Here is a 19,414-nt window from a genome sequence, read left to right on the forward strand (position 1 = left end):
TTCCCCCTGCCCCCACTGTAGACCAGGCCCAATTAAGTTAAGTTGACATACAGTCACCACATTAATTAAAATGGTGGTTCACGTCCACACTATGCTCCTTCTGTCAGCAGTGTGCGTCCTCACCAGGGGCGCTTCTACTGACTGAAGTGAGGCCTTGTGGGGTACTGAAAGCTGGAGCCCTGCACTGGGGCTGTCAGTTACATAGACTGTAACTCCAATATGTTCCTTACCACATGTAGTTCTGAATCTCCCCAACAACTTTAAAGGTTCTCAATCTTTTCTTTCATTATGGACAAAATTCTCTTTGCTCATTTTTCATATCCACTAGGGCTGATGTGGGGCCAGCCCTGCTCCTCCTCATAGCTGAATGGGCAATGTAGAAAGCCATGCATCAGTCAGCTCAGAGGTGATGATGTATCCAAGCTCTGCTGGTGAGAGAGATGCCGCCTATCCTTTTATCTCTAATGTCTGATGGGATTTGGCGAGCACCTGTTGTTGCATCCCTGTCCACAAATGATGGCCAAGGACAAATATGTCCTCAGCTACCAGTGATGTTACAGGCTGACATGACCTCATGTACTCCTCTCTCTTCCATCTTCTAGTATAAAGCAATTCAAGTTTAAGATAATTTTCTATCTGGAGATCTGCACTGTCATGCAAGAGACCTGAGAGAAATGCCTGTTCCTTTTTCTTCACAAGCAGGCATAAGTTTGGAGTAATGCAGTTAGTGTGCACAGTGCCACCAGGGGAGGAACTGTCTCATATCATATAACAGCAATCCATCTGACCAGTGAAGGAATGGCACTGGCAAGATCTGAACAGAGTTCTCTCCAGTAGTGGTAGCTGGGACTTAGGACTTCAGTGGTTGAAGCTAGATTTAGAGCTGGGAGAAAATGAATGATTCTCATGGTTCCAGTCTGGACACAGAAGATGCCACTGGGGAAAACAACTAAAATTCAGGATAGTCATAGCTTTATGTTTGGGGGACTTTGGGACAACACTGGAAGTTCTGTGCTAGTAGAGAGTTGGATGCCTGTACAGTGTGGGAATCCCTTCTGGGTCTATATGTAGGTCTTGGTCTGTGACTGTTCTCTCAGCAGATTTATTCCTTGTCATTTTAATGCATTAACTGAACATGTAACAAATGAAAACTACACAACGAGCAGGTTTTGCCCCTCCCTCTGGTCTAATTTGGTTGGATGCACAAACTGTGAAAGGCATGTAATCAATCCCAAGGATATCTCACTTTTATGTGCTCTATCCTGACTGGCAGCCTACAGTCACATCCAAAAGGATGCTCTTTAATCTATGAGAGAGAGAGAGAGAGAGAGAGAGAGAGAGAGTATATAAAAACCCTCCAGTAAATAACTGTGGAAAGAAGGAAAAAATGGTTACAAAAATAAACATTCTGTGCAACAAAAAAGCATGCTGTACTGCTGTACTGTATCGGCGGGTAGCAATCGATTTCTCGGGGATCGATATATTGCGTCTCATCTAGATGCGATATATCGATCCCCGAATGAGCTCCTGTCGACTCCGGAACTCCACCAACCCGAACGGCGGTAGCGGAGTCGACATGGGGAGCCGCGGACGTCGATCCCGCGCCGTGAGGACGGTAGGTAATTCGATCTAAGATACTTCGACTTCAGCTACATTATTCACGTAGCTGAAGTTGCGTATCTTAGATCGATTTCCCCCCGTAGTGTAGACCAGCCCTCAGGAATCAGCCCTTCATAAAGGACTAAGATTGTTCAAACTCTGTTTTCCATGCACCAGGGAGAATGCTTTAATAGTTTACAACTGTATTTGAACATGGAAAACTTAAAAGTAGCCAGCTTTTTGGAGGGATAAAGATTGACACCAGTCTTTCTAGACAGTAAGGCACTTCTTTTCATCCAGAGCTAGTAAGTGAACTCAATTATACAATTTAAGGGATGTGTTTAGGGAATTGGCCTGTCTGGGGCTGCTGAGCAGAGCTGAATACAACTCTGTGCTGGCCCTTTGCAAGCACTCTCATGAGGCATTGTGGCCTCATGGCTAGAGAACTGGGCTGGGACTCAAGAACTCTAAGTGCTAGTCCCTGCTCTGCCACTGGTCTGCTGGGTGACCTTGGGCAAGTCACTTCCCCTCTCTGTGCTTCAGTTTCCCCATCTGACCTCCCTGTAAAGCCCTTTGGGGGCTACTGATGAAAAGCACTTATAAGAGCTAGGTATTAGTAGGTTTGATCTGCCAGGGTCTGCACCCCTTTCTCACAAAGCTTCAATTTGACTTCTGTGTTCAAAGCAAAACTCAGGTGAGCTTCCAGGGTTTCAAAGGTTCATGTGGAAATTACACAGAACTTCAAATCTTGCCTGGTATCAAGGCAACGGCCCCAGAGTCACTCAAAACTGGGTCCGGATTCACTTAAAGGGTTTGTGAACCACAGCAAATCTTTCATCATCTGTCCTGAATTATTGCTTTGCAATGAAATCAGAGTCTTCTGCTGAGCTGTGAAGGCTTTGTTGATCTGTGTAGCACTGTCACCACAAAAGCTAAATTCTGATCATACAGCCCTGAAATACCATCATTACTCTGATGCACGCCCCATCCAGCCACCAGCTCTTCCCTTGATGGCAATACTTGGATCCTTCTTTCATTGTTGTATTATGTATGGGCTACATGGCAATGCAGCCTTGTTTTGTGACCTTGTAGGATGCTACTGAGCATGTTCAGGCATCTTGCCACCATACCCTGCTCTTCAGTACTGACATGAGGACGGGCTCTCTGACTGAGAGGCCTTCACATTAAGTTACCTGACATTTACTGTGGTTTGGGGTCAAATAAATTACTGGTTTTAATCATGTTGTGTGGCAGTGTCACTTGACCCTGCCAAATTCTCTTGGCTTCAGCATGAACTCCATGAAGACATAAATTGGCTCCAGGTTCACTTGATACATTTACAGAGCAATGACCCTTGGGCTGAGTTTCAAGTTTGTAACAAACTCAGGATATTATATTTTGTTGTGTGAATACTTATATGGCTGTAGCTGGGAGCAAGGCTCTGGTAAAGGTCTTGCCCCTGATAGAGGGAGAGAAAGCATTTCACTTTGCTTAACAGCTAAGTATGGAGCTTCACCAGAATCCTTATCCAGATTTCTTTTCTGAAGCATGGTAAAAATGCACAAAAGTCTGTCAGTGTATCATCTCCTTTAGTAAATAATTCCTCTTAGTATCTGCCACAAACCATCACGTGATAAACATCGAACAAAAGTTTGGAATGTTAAAGGAATAAAACTGCTCAGGGAGTAAATTATCTTTACAACTGGCCAATATAAAATAATACAGTGCAAGTGTCTTAAAGTAGTAATTGATAAAGGAATAAAACTGCTAAAAGAATATATTCTTCATGCACCGAGGCTAAGTGTTTAATAGTGTTCAGCTGTATTTAATCTCCAAGGGCCCACAGAACAGGCACAGAAAATGAACTTACCCTAAAGAAAATAGATGTGGGTGATCTTTCATGAGATCTCACATACATCTGCTTTACCTGCTGTCTGCTTTCAACAGCCATGGAGTGCTACAGCAAAGTCACTGTGAGGAAAAAAGTCGATGAACATCATAGTAATACTTTGCCTTTCTCTGGCTCCTTTCATCTGAGGATCGGAAAGCGCTTAATGGAAATTAGTGAGCTATGCCTCACAACCTCTCTCTCCTTCAGTGAAGTACTTAAGAATTTTTTTGCCTCAGTTTCCACAACCAGTTTTATGGTTGTGGAAACTGAGGCACAGAGAGGTTAAAATGACTTGCCCAAAATCAGATAATGAGTCAGGGATAGAGCTGGGAGTAGAGCTCAGGCGTTCTGACACCCAAGCCTCCACTCCCTTTGTAACTCATGTTTAAATAACTCATCTCTGCTATGAAAGAGGACATGTCAGGCGACTCATTTACAACAAAGTTATCCCCCAACATGGTTATAGCACAGCTCAGTTTTTAACTATGGACTAGATCCAACTATATTTTATCTAGGTGCCCAGTTTTGATGCCATCTTGCAAAGCCCAAGGCTGTAGCATACTTTGGGTGTAGAGTTAGAACATGATTTGCTTCCACTAAGGACTGCAAAACCAAATGGCATTTAGTTGTAATTGTGTTGTAACTGGATCCCTTGACACAGTAATTTTTACAGCATAGACTATCCCAAAATTTCATAGTGAGCTGAAATCATTAGTTTTACAGAGAGAAAGGATTAAGGAGCTATTGCACCACATTGTGTATAGGTTTCAAAGGTTGACTCTCCTGATATGATCTGACAAAGGGAGTGCATTCAGAGACGGGGTAGAGTTCTCCCAGGTACACTATGGTATGATTTGATTCCTGTTTGGCTGGAGATGTGTCTGTCCCAATCTGATATTTTAAAAGATTGCACTGGGGGAAAAGGGAGATCTGCTTTTGATGTTCAGGTGGAGCCTTAAAGAGTGTGCAGAAGGGATGGGGGGACAGATTGGGGGTTGAAAAGTATGAGTCAAAATGCATTCAGATAGCACTTTAGAAGGGTGGTACAGTGTGTGCTGTATGTCACGTCCTAGTAGAATCTCTGACAGATCTGTGGTGATCACAGTTGCCGTGATCACAGCTCATAAGTCGTGCAGAATGCATCCAGCAAGGTTCTCCCTAACTCCAGGTCATTCTGAACTGTTTACCTCTCATTCTCCGGTTATTGTATTGGCTACTCAGTCAGTCCCACCATACAGCTGAAGTTCATTCTCTTAAGTCTCAGCCTACCTCCACTGAAGCTAGTGGATGGTGCACCTTGATTTTGATGGGAGTTGTACTGGGTTTTTAATGTATCTCTCAACTACTTTTCTGTATTTTCTCTTTTCTTATTCTTGGCTAATTCTCAATTAGCTTAATTAGAAATGAACCCAAACCAAAACCACAAAGCCAGACACCCTCAGAAGTGAGTCCAGATTTTGATGCATTTCTGGATTGAATCTCTTCCTAAAAGCTTGAAAATAATGGGCCAGATTTTCTGCCCTGTTCTGCTTGCTTTGAGATGCTCAGATGGAGGGGATGTGAAAACCTTCAGTGAGCAGGTATGGAAGAATAGAAGGTGGGTGGGTTTGGAAAGCAGCACATCAAGAAAGCTACTCATAATCTGTGTTCTTGGATCACAGAATACTTTCATTCCTAACTTATTCATTGCATGCTGACCATAATAATTAATTCAGACATAATAACATACTCTATAGACAGTGCTAAAATGCAGTTTCCATTTTTATTCCATACTTTCATGTGCTTACAACTTTCTCAAACTAATTTGGGGCTGAAATTTTCCATGCTTAACTCAGAGGTGAATTTTTCTGAAAAATATAGTTCTTGAAAACTGTGTGTGTGTGTGTGTGTGTGTGTGTGTGTGTGTGTGTGTGTGTGTGTGAGAGAGAGAGAGAGAGAGAGTAGATTATGCTCTCTCCAACATGTTTCAGTAACAAAAGTTTGTGTCTGCGTAATTTAAAATAAATTCAAAACCAATGTTGTTCAAACTTGGCTTGTTTTGTAGATCTCACTGAGATCTAAGTAATGAGCCAAATCTTGTTCAGTGGTTCCAAAGTGTGACATTTTGCACATTCATAATATGTATAGACTTGGAAACTGTACTTCTGTAACTTTTCCATTGAGACCACTTTTCATGCTCATGGTGACCAATTTGTGATTGTCAGGAAATCCATAAGCTTCCATTTATTAGCTAATATATTTTCACCGGCTTTCCTGAAAAGGGGAGCAGAGTTTTTCATTATGGAATATTCATGGAATAAAATCCAAATGAAAGATGTCTTGGGGCATCAGGAGGGAGGCAGTGGTAGACAGAAGCAATATTGCCTATACAGGATCCAAGAATGTATTTTTATTGGTGCAATGGATGAGTGTCCTTTGTGGTTGCAATTATTATGTCTACTTTTGAAAGATTCACCATAAGTCTGCTTCTCAGTCACTCTTCACTTTTGACCCAAATTTAACCTCTGCTCCATCAAATCCTATTATTTATCCCTCTTTTCTATTGGGAACATTCTCCCTGACGATCCATGTTGAAGGTTTTCTCACCTGAGTCTAGAGATGATCCTTAATTCAAATCTTGGTTCTGAATATCTTTTATTCCTTATCTGTTCTTAGCTGCTGATAATCTTCATGCAGTGAATTTTACATTGCACTGGGTCCTTGTTGACAATGATGCCATGTAAGTAAAAAAAAGTTGCCACCCCTTATTTTTGATCTTTGTCTCAGATCCAGCTTTAAGATCTTTAAGTAGGTGAAAATTGGGGCCTAAGTACTTGAATATCCATTTAACATATCCTGACAATTTCCTTTTAATCTATCAGATACTTTAAAAGTCTAATCTCTCTTGTTCTATCAGTAGCTTGTCTTATTTGAGTGGCACCTTTGGGTCTAATGAATCTGGATGTTGGTGACTCACCTCTAACTGTGCAAGAGATCCTGGGGTGAAAGTTTTTACCTGTCATGCACCTCGGAGTGGGAATTTTCTGCCACTAGTATTTGTGACATTGATGCTATTTCACTTTCCTATGTCAGACTCAGGTCTTACTTGTGGACTTGACAGATTTCAAGTTATGTGAACTGTGTCTGTTTTGTAAAAGCTTTTTTAGGAACAGGGGCTTGAGGGTTTTAGTTTTTGTTTAGAAATGGGCCTGAACCCAAAGTGTATATGTGCACCAACCTAGGGCTTTTGGGAGTTTTGAACACAGGTCTGAGGTTTGCAGCTTGGGCCCATCTCTAGATTTTGTTGGTAGAAAATGTACTGCATTTATTGTAGGGTAAAGGTTTTCAGGTTAAACATACTGTTATTATGAATACATGATTGTTAAAGATGGACTGTAGATACCCTGAAAGACTAAATGTCAGATCATAGAGGCACAGCATGCTTGTACACGAGGAACACAAGTTTGGAAACTTGCCACACCTTCTCCCCAGGCTGGTAGAACTCACCTGAGTTAAGATGAAGGCTGGATGCTTCATAAGCATCTACGATGGTTTATATACAGGTCTATAGAGGTGTCAGTGTTGGAAGAGTTCGCTCCTCACCCCGGTGCACGCCGGCCTCCTAGACAAGTGGCTCATGATGTAGTGGAACTGTGGAAAGAGGAGGTGAGAAAGGAGTATGGCAAGGAGTATGGCAACGGGACCTATGAGAAGCCAACACACATTAACCAAATGTCATGTGCCTTTTTAATAAGGTTTCAGGACAGGAATCATTACAACAAACAGTTTGTCAGGACCCTGGTGCAGAGCTCCCAAACGAAATCCACAAACCCAAATCTGTGAGTCATGTTAGGTTTGTCTCCTGGCGCCTGAGAGAGAAATCACCACCCACTGCAGTCTCTCTGGCTTCTACTCTCTATTCCTCCCTCCCCTGTCATGTCTCGGTTTCCTATTCCTGTGTTTAAATAGCTCAGCCCAAGGGCAGGAAGGGGCCTCCTAGATTATTGCCCGGTTGTCCCTTAAAGGGGTAGTACACTTTTCCCCATACACTGTTTCCAACAATGGTTATATGCAATGCCTTTTGTACACAAAGCCACTATGCTAAGCTGGAGGTGCACATCCTGGCCCTCTAAATAGAAATGATTGAAATAATGTGTATATATATTGGGAGGGGGGGGGGTATTGCCTGAAGCTTGTTCATTAGTTAATAATCCCTTCTGCCCTCCCATGTCTAATCTTGTAAGGAAATTGAGTTAATAAATCCAAGATATTATTAAATAAAGTAAGTATTTAATATCACTTGTCCTCTTTGAATCCAAGCTGCAATACAACAGAATTTCATTTTATAAATAACACCTTTCGTGCTTGCACCACAGGGCATGATACAAAAGAATCTAAATAGAACATGAATGCTGTAATCAAATGCAGACCCTAGGAAGGCAGATTAAAAAGGCATGTTGTTGGTTAGAGCAGTAGACAAGGTAAGTATAGTGGGTCACAGCAGAAAAGCTAGTTGCAAATACAAGGGCACAGTCAAATGAAAATTATTTGCTTGCCCACTCCAAATCATGAGTGACTGTTCCTGCATCCATGATCTGTTTTTTTAAACACAGGAATATTTTGGGGGTTGTTACATTTTAATAGTTTCTGCAAAACAAAAAAAAGCCACAAACAAACCTGTGTTTGCATCAGGAGAAGACTAGCAGAATATCTATATTTATACATCTAGATACTGCCTCAGGAGGAAACTATTGGAAAGTCAGTTTATCTGATCTAATCTAATGTAGCACTGCTGCATCCATAACCATAATATGTAGGCATCAGATTACAAGAATTAAGTATAAGAGGGGTTCGGATGCTGACTTGAGAGATCTGGGTTCTGTTCCTAGCTCTACAACAGTTTTCCTGTATGACTTTGGTTGTCACTTAGGGCCATATTTCCAATGTATTTAGGTGCCTAAAGAGGTAGAAAGGTACCTAGTTAATTTTAAAAGCACCTAGGTGAATATTCTCCCACAGTATTCTCTCTGCAGTGTAGTGGAGAGAAGTGGTCTGTGAGGCAGGCATGTTCTATTCCAGTAAAGGCTCTAAAGATGGAGACCAGGACCTTATTGTGAATCCAGAATTGGATGGTGAACCATTGCAGAGCATAGAGGAATAATGTGCTGTGATCCCAAATATGTCTCTCACTCAGAAGATAAGCAGTCCGTCTGGTGGACCAGATTAAACTTCCATGTGACCATTTGTAAATGTGGGCAGGTGTGTAAGGCTGGTCCATGCAGCAGAATTTTGAAGAGTGGGTTAAGTAAGCAGTGCACACACCTCATTCATAAATTCATTCATTTTAAGGCCAAAAGGGACCATTACCATCATCTAATCTGACCTAATTGAATGGGACAGATCTAGTACGTACCATGGACATTTCTGGAGGCAGCTTTCCATGCAAATGCAGGCTTCATGGGATTCAGAAATTGGAAAAAGAGAGTTACAGTAGTCTCCCTAATGTTCCGCAACATCCAAAGGGCAGGAATAACTATCTATCTAGGTATCTATATGGCCTCAATCGCCATAGTATCATATAGATTAATTAATTTATCCTTGCAATGCCCCGGTGTCATAGGAAAATCTTATTAGTTCCATATTACAGGTAAGGCGGTGAAGGAAAGAGAGAGAAATCAGACTTTGAGTCTGTGTGGAAGTGAACCTGTCTCCTGAGCCTAATTCAGTGCTCTGAGCACATGCTCCCTGTTTCTCTAAAATAACAGCATTGTCAATATCCACATGTCATAGTCTAGTAGTATTTGTGAGCGGCAGCATATACAAGGTCCAAGCTTAGTGACAAACGCAGAGATGTTGTTTGATGAGTGAAAGGAGTATTATGTTACTGAGGTGAAAATATGCTAGAATAGATTATTTCCATGGGAGTGGTGCTGTTTGATGGAATGTGCTCTAGTGGTCAGAGCAGAATATGAGTACGGGCAGTCCAGAATCCTGAGTTCTGATCTTGGGTCTGCTACTGATTACGTCTGTGACTCTTAATTTGTGTGTGCCAAATGGTAAATTAGTGAAGTAATACTACGTACAGTGGTTGACTGGGGTATTTGTAAAGCGCTATGAGATCTTGAGAAGAAAGGCTCTGTAAAGGGAACAAGTCATTACATTCTCAAAGCTTCGTTTATTTTGGGCACACTGCAACTTTCAACACACACCCTCACATATGGAGAAACGTACAAAAGGGGACAAGGGTACCGGGATGTTCCACAAGGTTTGTAGAGTTTGTAGAGAAGTGTTCTCAACCTGATGAGAAACCAGGAAAATAGTGTCTAAATCCAGTGGATCCCAAGAATCCTTTGAGGGAGGTAGTGCCAGCCCCATTGTGTGTCAGCCTTTCTGTAGCGCTGCCCAGCCTGTGGCCTGTGCTCTGTCATCTCAAGACCTTTCCTCCCCACTGGGGTTACAGAGGTGGAACAGAGGTTAATGGAGATAAGAGTTGAATTAACATCCATGTGGATTCCTGCAGCTTATCCCCAGTGTTGTCTCCAGCATGCATCCTCCAGACCCACTGAATCCTAACTGCATGAAGAGGAGGAGACTATGCAACCGCGTCTGCATCACTCTCCTACACTCCCTCCTACTTCTAGTGTTTTTTTATCTCCTTTGCCTTGCATATGGGGTCATGAGAGTATCAGGCTCCTTGAGACCTATATATTTTGCAGCATACATCAGACAGCCAGATAAGCCCCTGAGTTGCTCTTGTGTTTCTAAACGACATAGTTCAGTAATACTGGGAAGTTGTGTATTTTGAGTGCACCTGTAGAATCACAGCCTGATGTGCCAGTCTGCCAGACTCTAGTCCCAGAGATAACAGGCAAGACAGGCTGAATCAGTAAAGCTTCAGTGATGATAGTATATATATATTAAAAAAAAGGAAAAATGTCTCAAGAAGGAATCTCTGAAGAGACCTCGCTAGAACATATAGTACACACAGTGGAGATGTTTCTGTGGCCAACTGATTATTTTTGCTTAATTAGGTATGAGCAAATGAGTCTAATAGTGAAGAACAAATCCCTAGAACCAGTGTGTAAACAATGTCAGTGAAGAAAAAAAATAAAAATAAAGTCTTCCAAAGCGGCCTGCCGCATTGAAGGTAAATGAAATATTTAGTGGCGGCAGCAGCAAAAAAATGAAATATGAGCTCTTGCATCCCAGGTTATTAGTGACCTGTTAAAAGACAGGCTGCAAAGTGCCTTTACCAAATTAAAACTTTGAAAAAGGGCACAAATGGGAAATGTCAAAATAAAGAATTGGAGGAAAATGATTGTCCTCCTGACTCTTATTATTTTGTGATGCTGAGGCTGTGGCCGCTGGTAACGGAGGTGAAATAAGAATGGCATGATTCAGAGTTGCTCCTAAAATCTGTAATGGAAAGAATCTGCATTGACTGGCAACCAGTGGAATTTGCTGAGATTTGGATAATGATCTTCATAATGCGTCTGCTTCATAAGTTGTTTGTTTAGTCCTAAATTTGAGAAACCTCGTAGGCTTTTTTAATGGAAGGTTTAATTCGGTCTTCTTTTCCCTGTTCATATTGTAGGCTTCCCTAATGCTCCATGATACTAAATAATCCAAATGCCAATGTGCTTAATTTAATGCCTACTACCGATCTCTAATTTATTAATCAAGAGGGCCAAGTAATGCCCTCACTTCCATCTATGCAAATTCTTTGAATTCAGCAAATCATTGCAACCCAGCTTGCAGATCTTATCTTCTGCATGGAAGTGTTGGATGTTTTACGAGGCTTGGTCAGGAATTATTTTCTCAACTTCTGTTCAGGTTCTTGTACCACACCCACCACCATGCTACCTGAACACCTACTATTTCTGACTTTTCATTGACTTCAGTGGGGCTTCACTGAAGAGAGAGTATAATTTGGCTCAGTGTTCATATAAGAACTGTCTCCTCAAAACCCAAGCAGAAAGTGTCTTAAGTGAGGAATGAATGCAAGGATAATCCAATAGATGACCAAACAGATGAGAATAGGTTCTGGGGAGCAGATTAGAGCAGTGGGCTGAGTTCTGCGTTCTATTCTTGGCTTTCTCCTGACTCACTCTTTGACATTGTGCCTCAGTTTCACTGAGTTTACTGTTTACTGTAAAATGGGGCAGTAATACTGGTCTGCAGTACCTCACATAGGTTTTGGGAGGCTAACACATTAATGTTTTTGAATCATTTTGACACCCTTTGTTTGAAGGCTCTACAGAAACTATCAAGTGTTTTTACAGTGGGCTTGAACTTCCACCACCACCCACAATTAAAAAAATCTGAGTGTACTGAAACTGCAGATCGATTTTAGTGGGGAAAAAATACATACCAGGAAGGGGGCTCGGAGGAGGTTGGCTGTGTAAGGGAAGAAACTGAAATATGACCATTTTTATCCCAGAGAGTCAGATTAGCAGGTTGATAAACTTACCTTGGGTTCAGGGTGGTCATTTACTGTGGATGGTGCTGGAGAGGATGTGCATTTGGATTCGGATTACACATTAATAATGCTTGGTATCACCATGCATCAGCCAGGTGGTCAGATCTACAATTAATCAATTAGACTGGCATGATCAATTAGAGTAAGTTTTCTGTTTCCCACACCTTGTCATGTGACGTGTTGCTGATGTCACTCTGACTATTTTGCCTTTGGAGGGGCCTTTTAAAATTCTTGTTTTGTTCTTTTTATGGCCTGCTTGGAGTTATATACCTCAAAATGCTCTAACAATAATAACTTCCCAAAGAGGCCTGAGCCTGAAAGAGCAGTATTTATCCATAACTTTCATCTTCAATTCACTCAGTTTTTATTTTTGATCTTACCTCCTATCTAAACATGCCTCTGTCTGGCTAATCTGTATGCATTGGTAAAGCACCTATCATGGAAGGGAGCCCAGAAAGGGAGAGCACCACTTCACTAGCGAGGCACCATATTAAAATATGCATTTTTAATTTGTATCTGATGAACACATTGGTGCTCAGGAAAGCAGTATGGGTGAGTTGTGCAACTCTTCCACTGAAACTCAGTCTGGAATGACAGAGCTCCTACTGTTGTAGTAGTGGCCACACTCTCACGGTTCTGCCAGTGGACTCACTGCTATTCCAACAACCCTTCCCATCCTGTGTCCCGTCCCCCCCGCACTCACAACTGACGTTTAACTTGCAGCACCCCCTGCTGTTCCTGTCCTGGCCCAACACCCAACTTTTCAGTGCACCTCATTCTGACCAGCAGCCTATTCTATTCTAGCCCTGGGCCCACACACAGCTTTACCAATCTACCTGTAGCATCACCCTGCTCTTGTAGTCCTGGACCCTCCCGCAACATAGCTCTGATATCTAGCCTTCAGTGCCTCTACTGTTGCAATCTTTGGCCTCTCGTGGGCAGAGAATTGTGACTCACACTGCATTGTGCCAATCTGTGCAGTTGTTTTGGTTTTAGACAAGAGTCTAGGGACTGTATTGAGATCACCATGCTCACTTCACTTGTGACCTATGATAAGATAAAACCTATCTGTAAGTAAATATGAATTCCAGTCTTTGGGGATGAGAATCATGACATTAGCTTACTAGCCCATAAATCTTCTCAGAGCACGGGGGCGGGGAGGGGTGGAAAGGGAGAGCAATAGTACCTCCCTTGCAATGCTCATGGCCTATCAATGCCTCTATATATTTTATTTGACCTTCCTCCTTCTTTCCCTTGCCTTGAACTTCCCTTCTGAAACTGTGCTAATGGCGCAGTGATGATCAGAGCTAAAGAAACTTCGTTAATAGGCTGCCACAAGAAATCCTGGAACAGTGACATCTGTTGAATTTGGACAGTTTTGTTTGTCTACTGGGAAATTGCATGAACGTCCCAACAACGTTTTTTTTGTTTTGTTTTGTTTTTTAAAGTTCATGTTGTGCTTTTTTTTTTTTCAAGGGAGGTAGCTTCAGGAGACATGGCTGCTTTCTTGCTTTCTGATGTAGTGTAAAGTTTTCCGTTGAGAGACAATAATGTACATTCCTCTGGCAGGATAGGATGGATTTTTGTGTTTCTCTTGCTGTTGTTTATTTATAAGACATTTCCTCTTGGTTAGTGGAAGTTTGATCGTAAGAGGCTCCAGTGATTTTCCTTCCCACCTCTCCCCTCCCTAACTTCTCTGCCTCGGCACTCGCTCTGGAACACAGTGAACTCAAAAAGCCCATCAGGGCAGGGGGAGTTTAGCAGCCAAGCCTTACCACTCTCAAGAGACTGTGAGGTGATTCTCCTTCGTCACTGCTTGGATCAGAACTACAGCCTTGGTGAGTGGTGAGGTTCCAGAATGTGATGTGTCAAGGATTCTATTCTTGGTGCCTTTGAAGCAAAGCAGGAAACAAAGCTTTTTTATTATTATTTTTTTAAGTAACAACAATCATGCTGCAAGATGGAGCTTTAAACAGTTTTTGCAGAGCTGAGGAAACTGCACTTTGTATTCACTAGGCAGTGACAGACCAAATAGATCCTGTGTTTAGGATGACTTAGCCTGTATTGGTAGGCTTTCCTGCTGCCACCAGTGGGTGTCAGACTTAGCAACCGCTAACAAGGCTTGTAGGAGACAAAACAAGAGGACTGGATGAGCTGGTAAGGGGGAGGGTTTGTGGGGGAGAGAAAAATGTTAATCCTTCACTTGGAGTTTCTGTCTGGCAACTTTTCATGTCTCTGTGTTCTGAGCATTTACATTATGCTCTGAATACCTGATTGCCCAGCCAAGCAGAAAAGAAACTCTACAGTGGATGCATAGGAAAAGAAAGTCGTTTTGTGAAGGCCACCTCTGGGAATAGGAAGAACTAGTTGGTTTATAGACTGCAAGTCCATGATTTTTAGTTTTTAGTTTGGAGTTTTTGTTTGTTTGTATGTTTTTTCTACCTCTCTTCCTTGCCTTGTTTTCTCTTTGAGTCCATATAGGGAAGTGGCATATCAAGGCATTGGGGAAAATACTAATTCCTTTGATGAGATTTCTATCCAAGTGCTTTACAAACATTAATGACTTAAGTATTACAACACCTTGTGAGGGACTTAGGTGGAATTATGCCCATTTTACAGTTAGGGAAAGTGAGGCAGAGCAAGCTGAAGTAATTTGTTCAAGGTCAAGGGAGAGCCAGTAACAGAGCAAGGAATAGAATCCATAGCTTCTCACTTCTAGTCCCAAACTACACCCAGTCTCTTTCCCCACTCCATGTTAAATAGATATCACTTTTCCTAATCTCATGATTGTTTTGCCAGGGCAGGGCAGTGGGTGGGTTTTTCTGATTCTCCTTTATCATTTCCCATTTTATCTGATTTCAAGGAAAAGGCATATTTTCTACAGTTAATAAAGTAGGAATAGGGAAAAAACACAGGGTAGGAGTCAAAATATTTGCATTTTTAGGTATTATTCTGTTCTCTGAAACATGTTGTCCTTGGCAGAAGAACAAAATCTTTAATGGTGCCAACATAACTCACATGGGATACTAATTGTGGAGTGCTATGCTCTCCCACCCCCCTGTTTTTGAACTGGATGCTTTCAGCAGGTGTATCAACACATATGCGTCCCTTACTTCCATGGAGACTTAACTCCTCGAGCCATTGCCATTGACCCATACGTGCATATTAGTGTACTTCATGGAGAAAGTCAGCCACCTCCTACCAGGGTTCTTAGGCTGTGTGGAGCACTTATAAAGACTTTGGGCCTGACTCTTCTCCAGCTGAAATTACTAAAAGTTTTGCCATTGACTTCAGATGAAGCAGCATTGAGCCCAGTGTGAAAGCAAGTATTTAATGTAGGGTTGGACTGGATATTTCTTTATAACCAATAAGTAAGATTTGGTGATTTCACTCTGTGGCTGCTTCTGCAAATATTTTCTGTGGTTTTAATCCTTGTGGGGTTCTCAGTCCCTTCCAGAGTTTCAATTTCAGCTTTAAGTTTGACTGAACCTGAAAACTCCAAGTGGAATGCTGAGTTTCATCTGGCTTTGCATCAGAACCAAAAAGAACAGTGACGTCTCATGTTTTTGATATAATACCATAAATTGGCCCTAGGATTTCTCAAAACTGGGCTTAGGTTTGCTCTTAACGTTCACTGACATCAAGGGAACCTTCCTATGAACCTGAACTAAGTGTCCATCTCTTAACAAAATCCACAACCAGATGAATTTTGTGGTGTGGTTGCTCTCATTTTGCCTGGGTCTACCGGTAATGAAGTTGTACATATAAGTAAAATAATTTTCTGGTCATAATTTATGAGGGATGGGCCCAAATCCAAATAATCCCAAACTTTGAGGTGGCCGAGATTAGGATCTAAACTTGCCTGCTGGTCCTCCAGCTCTCTAATGGGCCGTAACAAATCAACTGCTCAGAACATCCCCCAACTTTGAGGAAGTTTAGATCCAGATCCAAACATAAAGGCTGTTCTTTGTCTGGATAATGGGCTGTTCTGGACACCCATATACTTTAGGAGAGTTTAGATTAAGATCTGACCTTTGAAGCTTGTCCTTTATGTACTCGCTCCCTCCAGATCGAGTAGATCAGACAGACGTCAATACTTCTGAAATGGAAAGTTGCTCAAAGCTCAGTGCTTCTGTCTGAAACTTCTGTTGCCCACGTAGTTCTTGTTCTCTGGGTACGCAGAAGACTTCAAAGGCAACGTCTGTCACTGGTAGCTTTCCCCAGCAGTCTGCAGATGAGAAAGCAGGGTTTAAACCAGCCTTTGGCTTAGTTTTTTAAGAACATTTGTGGTGTTCTAAACCTCTTGGAGTTTAAATTATTGAATTAATGTATTTATTTTGCAAGCCTTGGAAGTAACAAGAGAAAATGATGTTGTTGTCTTTCCTCATACTTATATACAGTACTGTGGAGAACTTCCATAATTTTCCTCACTACAGTTTCAACTGTATAGACTACAGCTCAGGATTCTAGTGGAAGAGGACTACCTGGGGGTTGAAATATATGGGATTAAAATCTGTGATTTCAAGGAGTTGGAAGTATTTTAACTCCTGCTTAGACTACTGAACCATCTCCTTCAGCGATTGCCTATGCACTACAGAAAAGTCAGATAGTAAATAATCTCCTTTGTCAGCTCTGTAATATTTTATCACAACTGCTTTCACAGTCAGCACAACGACATATAGAATGTATATATGGATTTTTGTACAAATGCAGGGATTTGCATATGATAGTTAGCACTACTGTTGTATAACACCTTCCAGTTGAGGATTTCAAAGTGCTTTGTAAACAGTTATGAATTAAATCTCCCTATTTTACCCATGGTGAAATTGAGGCACAGAAAGGTACAATTACAAGGGCAAACAGTGAGAATATGGCAGCACTGGGAATAGAACCTGGATATGCTGACTGCCAGACCTGTGTTTTAACCACCTTTTGCATAAATAGGTGTTGCAGAATGAAAGCCATCATCAGTATCTTAACAGTGCTTTAGCGTTAAATGTTTGCTGGTCTGTAGCTGTTAACTCCACATCAGTCATGAACATGACACAGACATGGATTCAAAATAATTAATATTCCTCATCATAAACACAAAATCATACAATACCAGGGTTGTAAGGGACCTCAGGAGGTCATCTAGTCCAACCCCCTGCTCAAAGCAGGACCAATCACCAGTTAAGTCATCCAACAGATTTTTGCCCCAGATCCCTAAATGGCCCCCTCAAGGATTGAGCTCACAGCCCTGAGTCTAGCAGGCCAATGCTCAAACCACTGAGCTAACCCCATGCTGGCTTCAGAGTCTGATTTTGCAAATGCCACACATTTGTTTAATGGTCCAAATCAAATGCTTCAGTTAAAGCACCTTGGAATTTTGAAGGTGTCCTAAATCTAGATCTAAGTTTTGTATCTTCAGCCTGCCTCTTTTGAAAATGTAACGATAGCCTTGGCATCCATTCTTGTCAGATTTGGAGAGCAATCCACACTGTAATGGCAACACCACCAAATTCCTTCTTGTAAATCAAAAACAAAAAGCAAAACTAGATTTCATACAATACACATAATATGACGGGAAAAAATTACTGAAGTAAAACAGCAAGGTTTCATTGTAGCTAGTTAATTATTTAAATGATATAGTTCAACCCAAATAGGACAGAGCACTAGGAAATACCACAAAAAATTAACTTTAAATTAAGGTTACATAAGTAATGTAACCGTATTAAAAATATGAAACTACAGCATTACCTTTAAATAAAACATTAAAAATTGAGATAAAGGGCATTGTACTGCATCCATACATGGAAAAAGGTCATGGTTAGGCTGCAGTTAGTTAAAAGACTTCAACCTAACTTTGACCCATTTTTCTGTTGTAGACATACCCTTTGTGTGCAAAGTACTGGAGGTCTTCTCCTACCTGCCATAGGAGAAGTGTGGGAATGTGGTCTCCTTAAGTTCTGCACACATATTAAGGTCCACAGGAGCAGGGACACTACGGTATTTGAGTTTTGCTGGCTAAGCATAATCATTTTTCTCTCAAAACACAGGCCAAGATTTTCAAAAGTGACTAGTGATTTTGGGTGCCCAACTGAAGATGACTTAAAGGGGCCTTTAAGTTGTCTGAAATTGGGCACCCAAAACTGAGGCACCCTTGAAGTTACTAGTCACATTAAGGTCTAAAATTGTATCTACCAAGTTTTGACATGTAGACTTTCCCTCTACTCATGCCTCCAAGTGAGACATAAAAAAATGGCCACATGCATGAGAGGAAGCACAAAGGAGGTCTTTTCTTGTAGTAGGGGGTGTTTATTCTTTCAATTCAAGAGGAAGATGCAATTCAAGAAATCTGAGTTCTAATCCTAGCTCCTCTCTCTCTGGGTGACTTTGGGGAAGTCACTTAATTCCATCCTGTGCCTCAGTTCGCAATCTGTAAATTGGAGATAATGCTTCCTGACTTCACAGGGGTGTAGTGAGGATTCATTCCTTACTGTCTGTGAGAGGCTCAGATACTACAGTGATTAGTGTTATAGAAAAGCCTATCAATACAGCAAATAAGATATCCCCATTGCGGGATTGTTTCTTTTTCCTGTGTGAATGTTTCAAGTTCCTATAATACATATCAGTTCCAGAGCTAGCATGGGTTTATACTGCTGACAAAACAAAGCAGGTGCAAATTATGGTGAAACTGAAATAGCCTGGTGCTTTGAAGCAGCGGATTGCCCAGTTCACCTCAGGGCATATGTCTGAGTTCACAGAAACATGGCTATCAAGCGCACCCTGAGTCATTAGATGTGTTATCCAGCAAACAAGAAGCCTAATCATATTTTAGTGGGAATATTCTTATGATAAACTCTGCTTTAGTGAAGCTCCATATATACAGCAATTTCTTCTGGCCGCGTATATTACACAGCAAAGAAAAGCTACCCTGCTGCGTATCAGAAGGCTGTAATTTCATTTAGGGGTTCTATTGACATCGTAAACTGCAAGAGCAGAGCTCAAGTGGCTATTTAAGTCATAGGAACTTCAGGCTGAAATTACTGCCTAGCAGTAATTGCCCCTCCCCCCCAGGGTATGCATGCCCAAATGTATGTACTTAATGTTTTCATCTATGTGCCTATAAATAATAAATCTCTTCAGAGGCTTGTATACTGAGCAGTTCCATAAAATGACAGTTATCTGCCACCCTTGCAATCGGTACTAGCTTAGTGGTTGGAAAAGCCAGCGCAACTTCCAGAGTGTGGGGGAGAAGGATAAAAGAGGTGAGAATGCCAAGATATAAGGCAAGGCTTCATTCACAGGTATACCTAATACTCCAGTGGAGGGAACTCTGTCTTTTCTGCAGTGTGGCTCAGGAAGCTGAAGCACATTGGGAGCAGCAAAGGAAGAACATGCCCGTGCTCACTAGTGAAGCTGTTTGTTGCCATCATAGCTGACATATCTGACCTTTCCCACTTGTAATTTACAGATGTACATCC

General features: G+C 41.6%; 1 protein-coding gene across 18 annotated transcripts in view; it reads left to right on the plus strand.

Moving 5' to 3' along the window:
- ZBTB20 (zinc finger and BTB domain containing 20) overlaps positions 1-19,414 on the plus strand; it is a 666,697-nt gene that overhangs the window by 384,516 nt on the left and 262,767 nt on the right. Inside the window, exon 1 of one of the 18 annotated variants that reach the window (XM_045001346.1) lies at positions 13,897-14,105. The exons of the other annotated variants lie outside the window; for them this stretch is intronic. The gene's annotated coding sequence lies outside the window, so the exon portion shown is untranslated. Of the gene's footprint in view, positions 1-13,896; positions 14,106-19,414 lie in introns of those variants that run through there. 18 annotated transcript variants of the gene reach the window in all.

This window comes from Mauremys mutica, chromosome 1 (assembly GCF_020497125.1).
Source record: "Mauremys mutica isolate MM-2020 ecotype Southern chromosome 1, ASM2049712v1, whole genome shotgun sequence".
In the NCBI taxonomy this organism is placed as follows: domain Eukaryota; kingdom Metazoa; phylum Chordata; order Testudines; family Geoemydidae; genus Mauremys; species Mauremys mutica.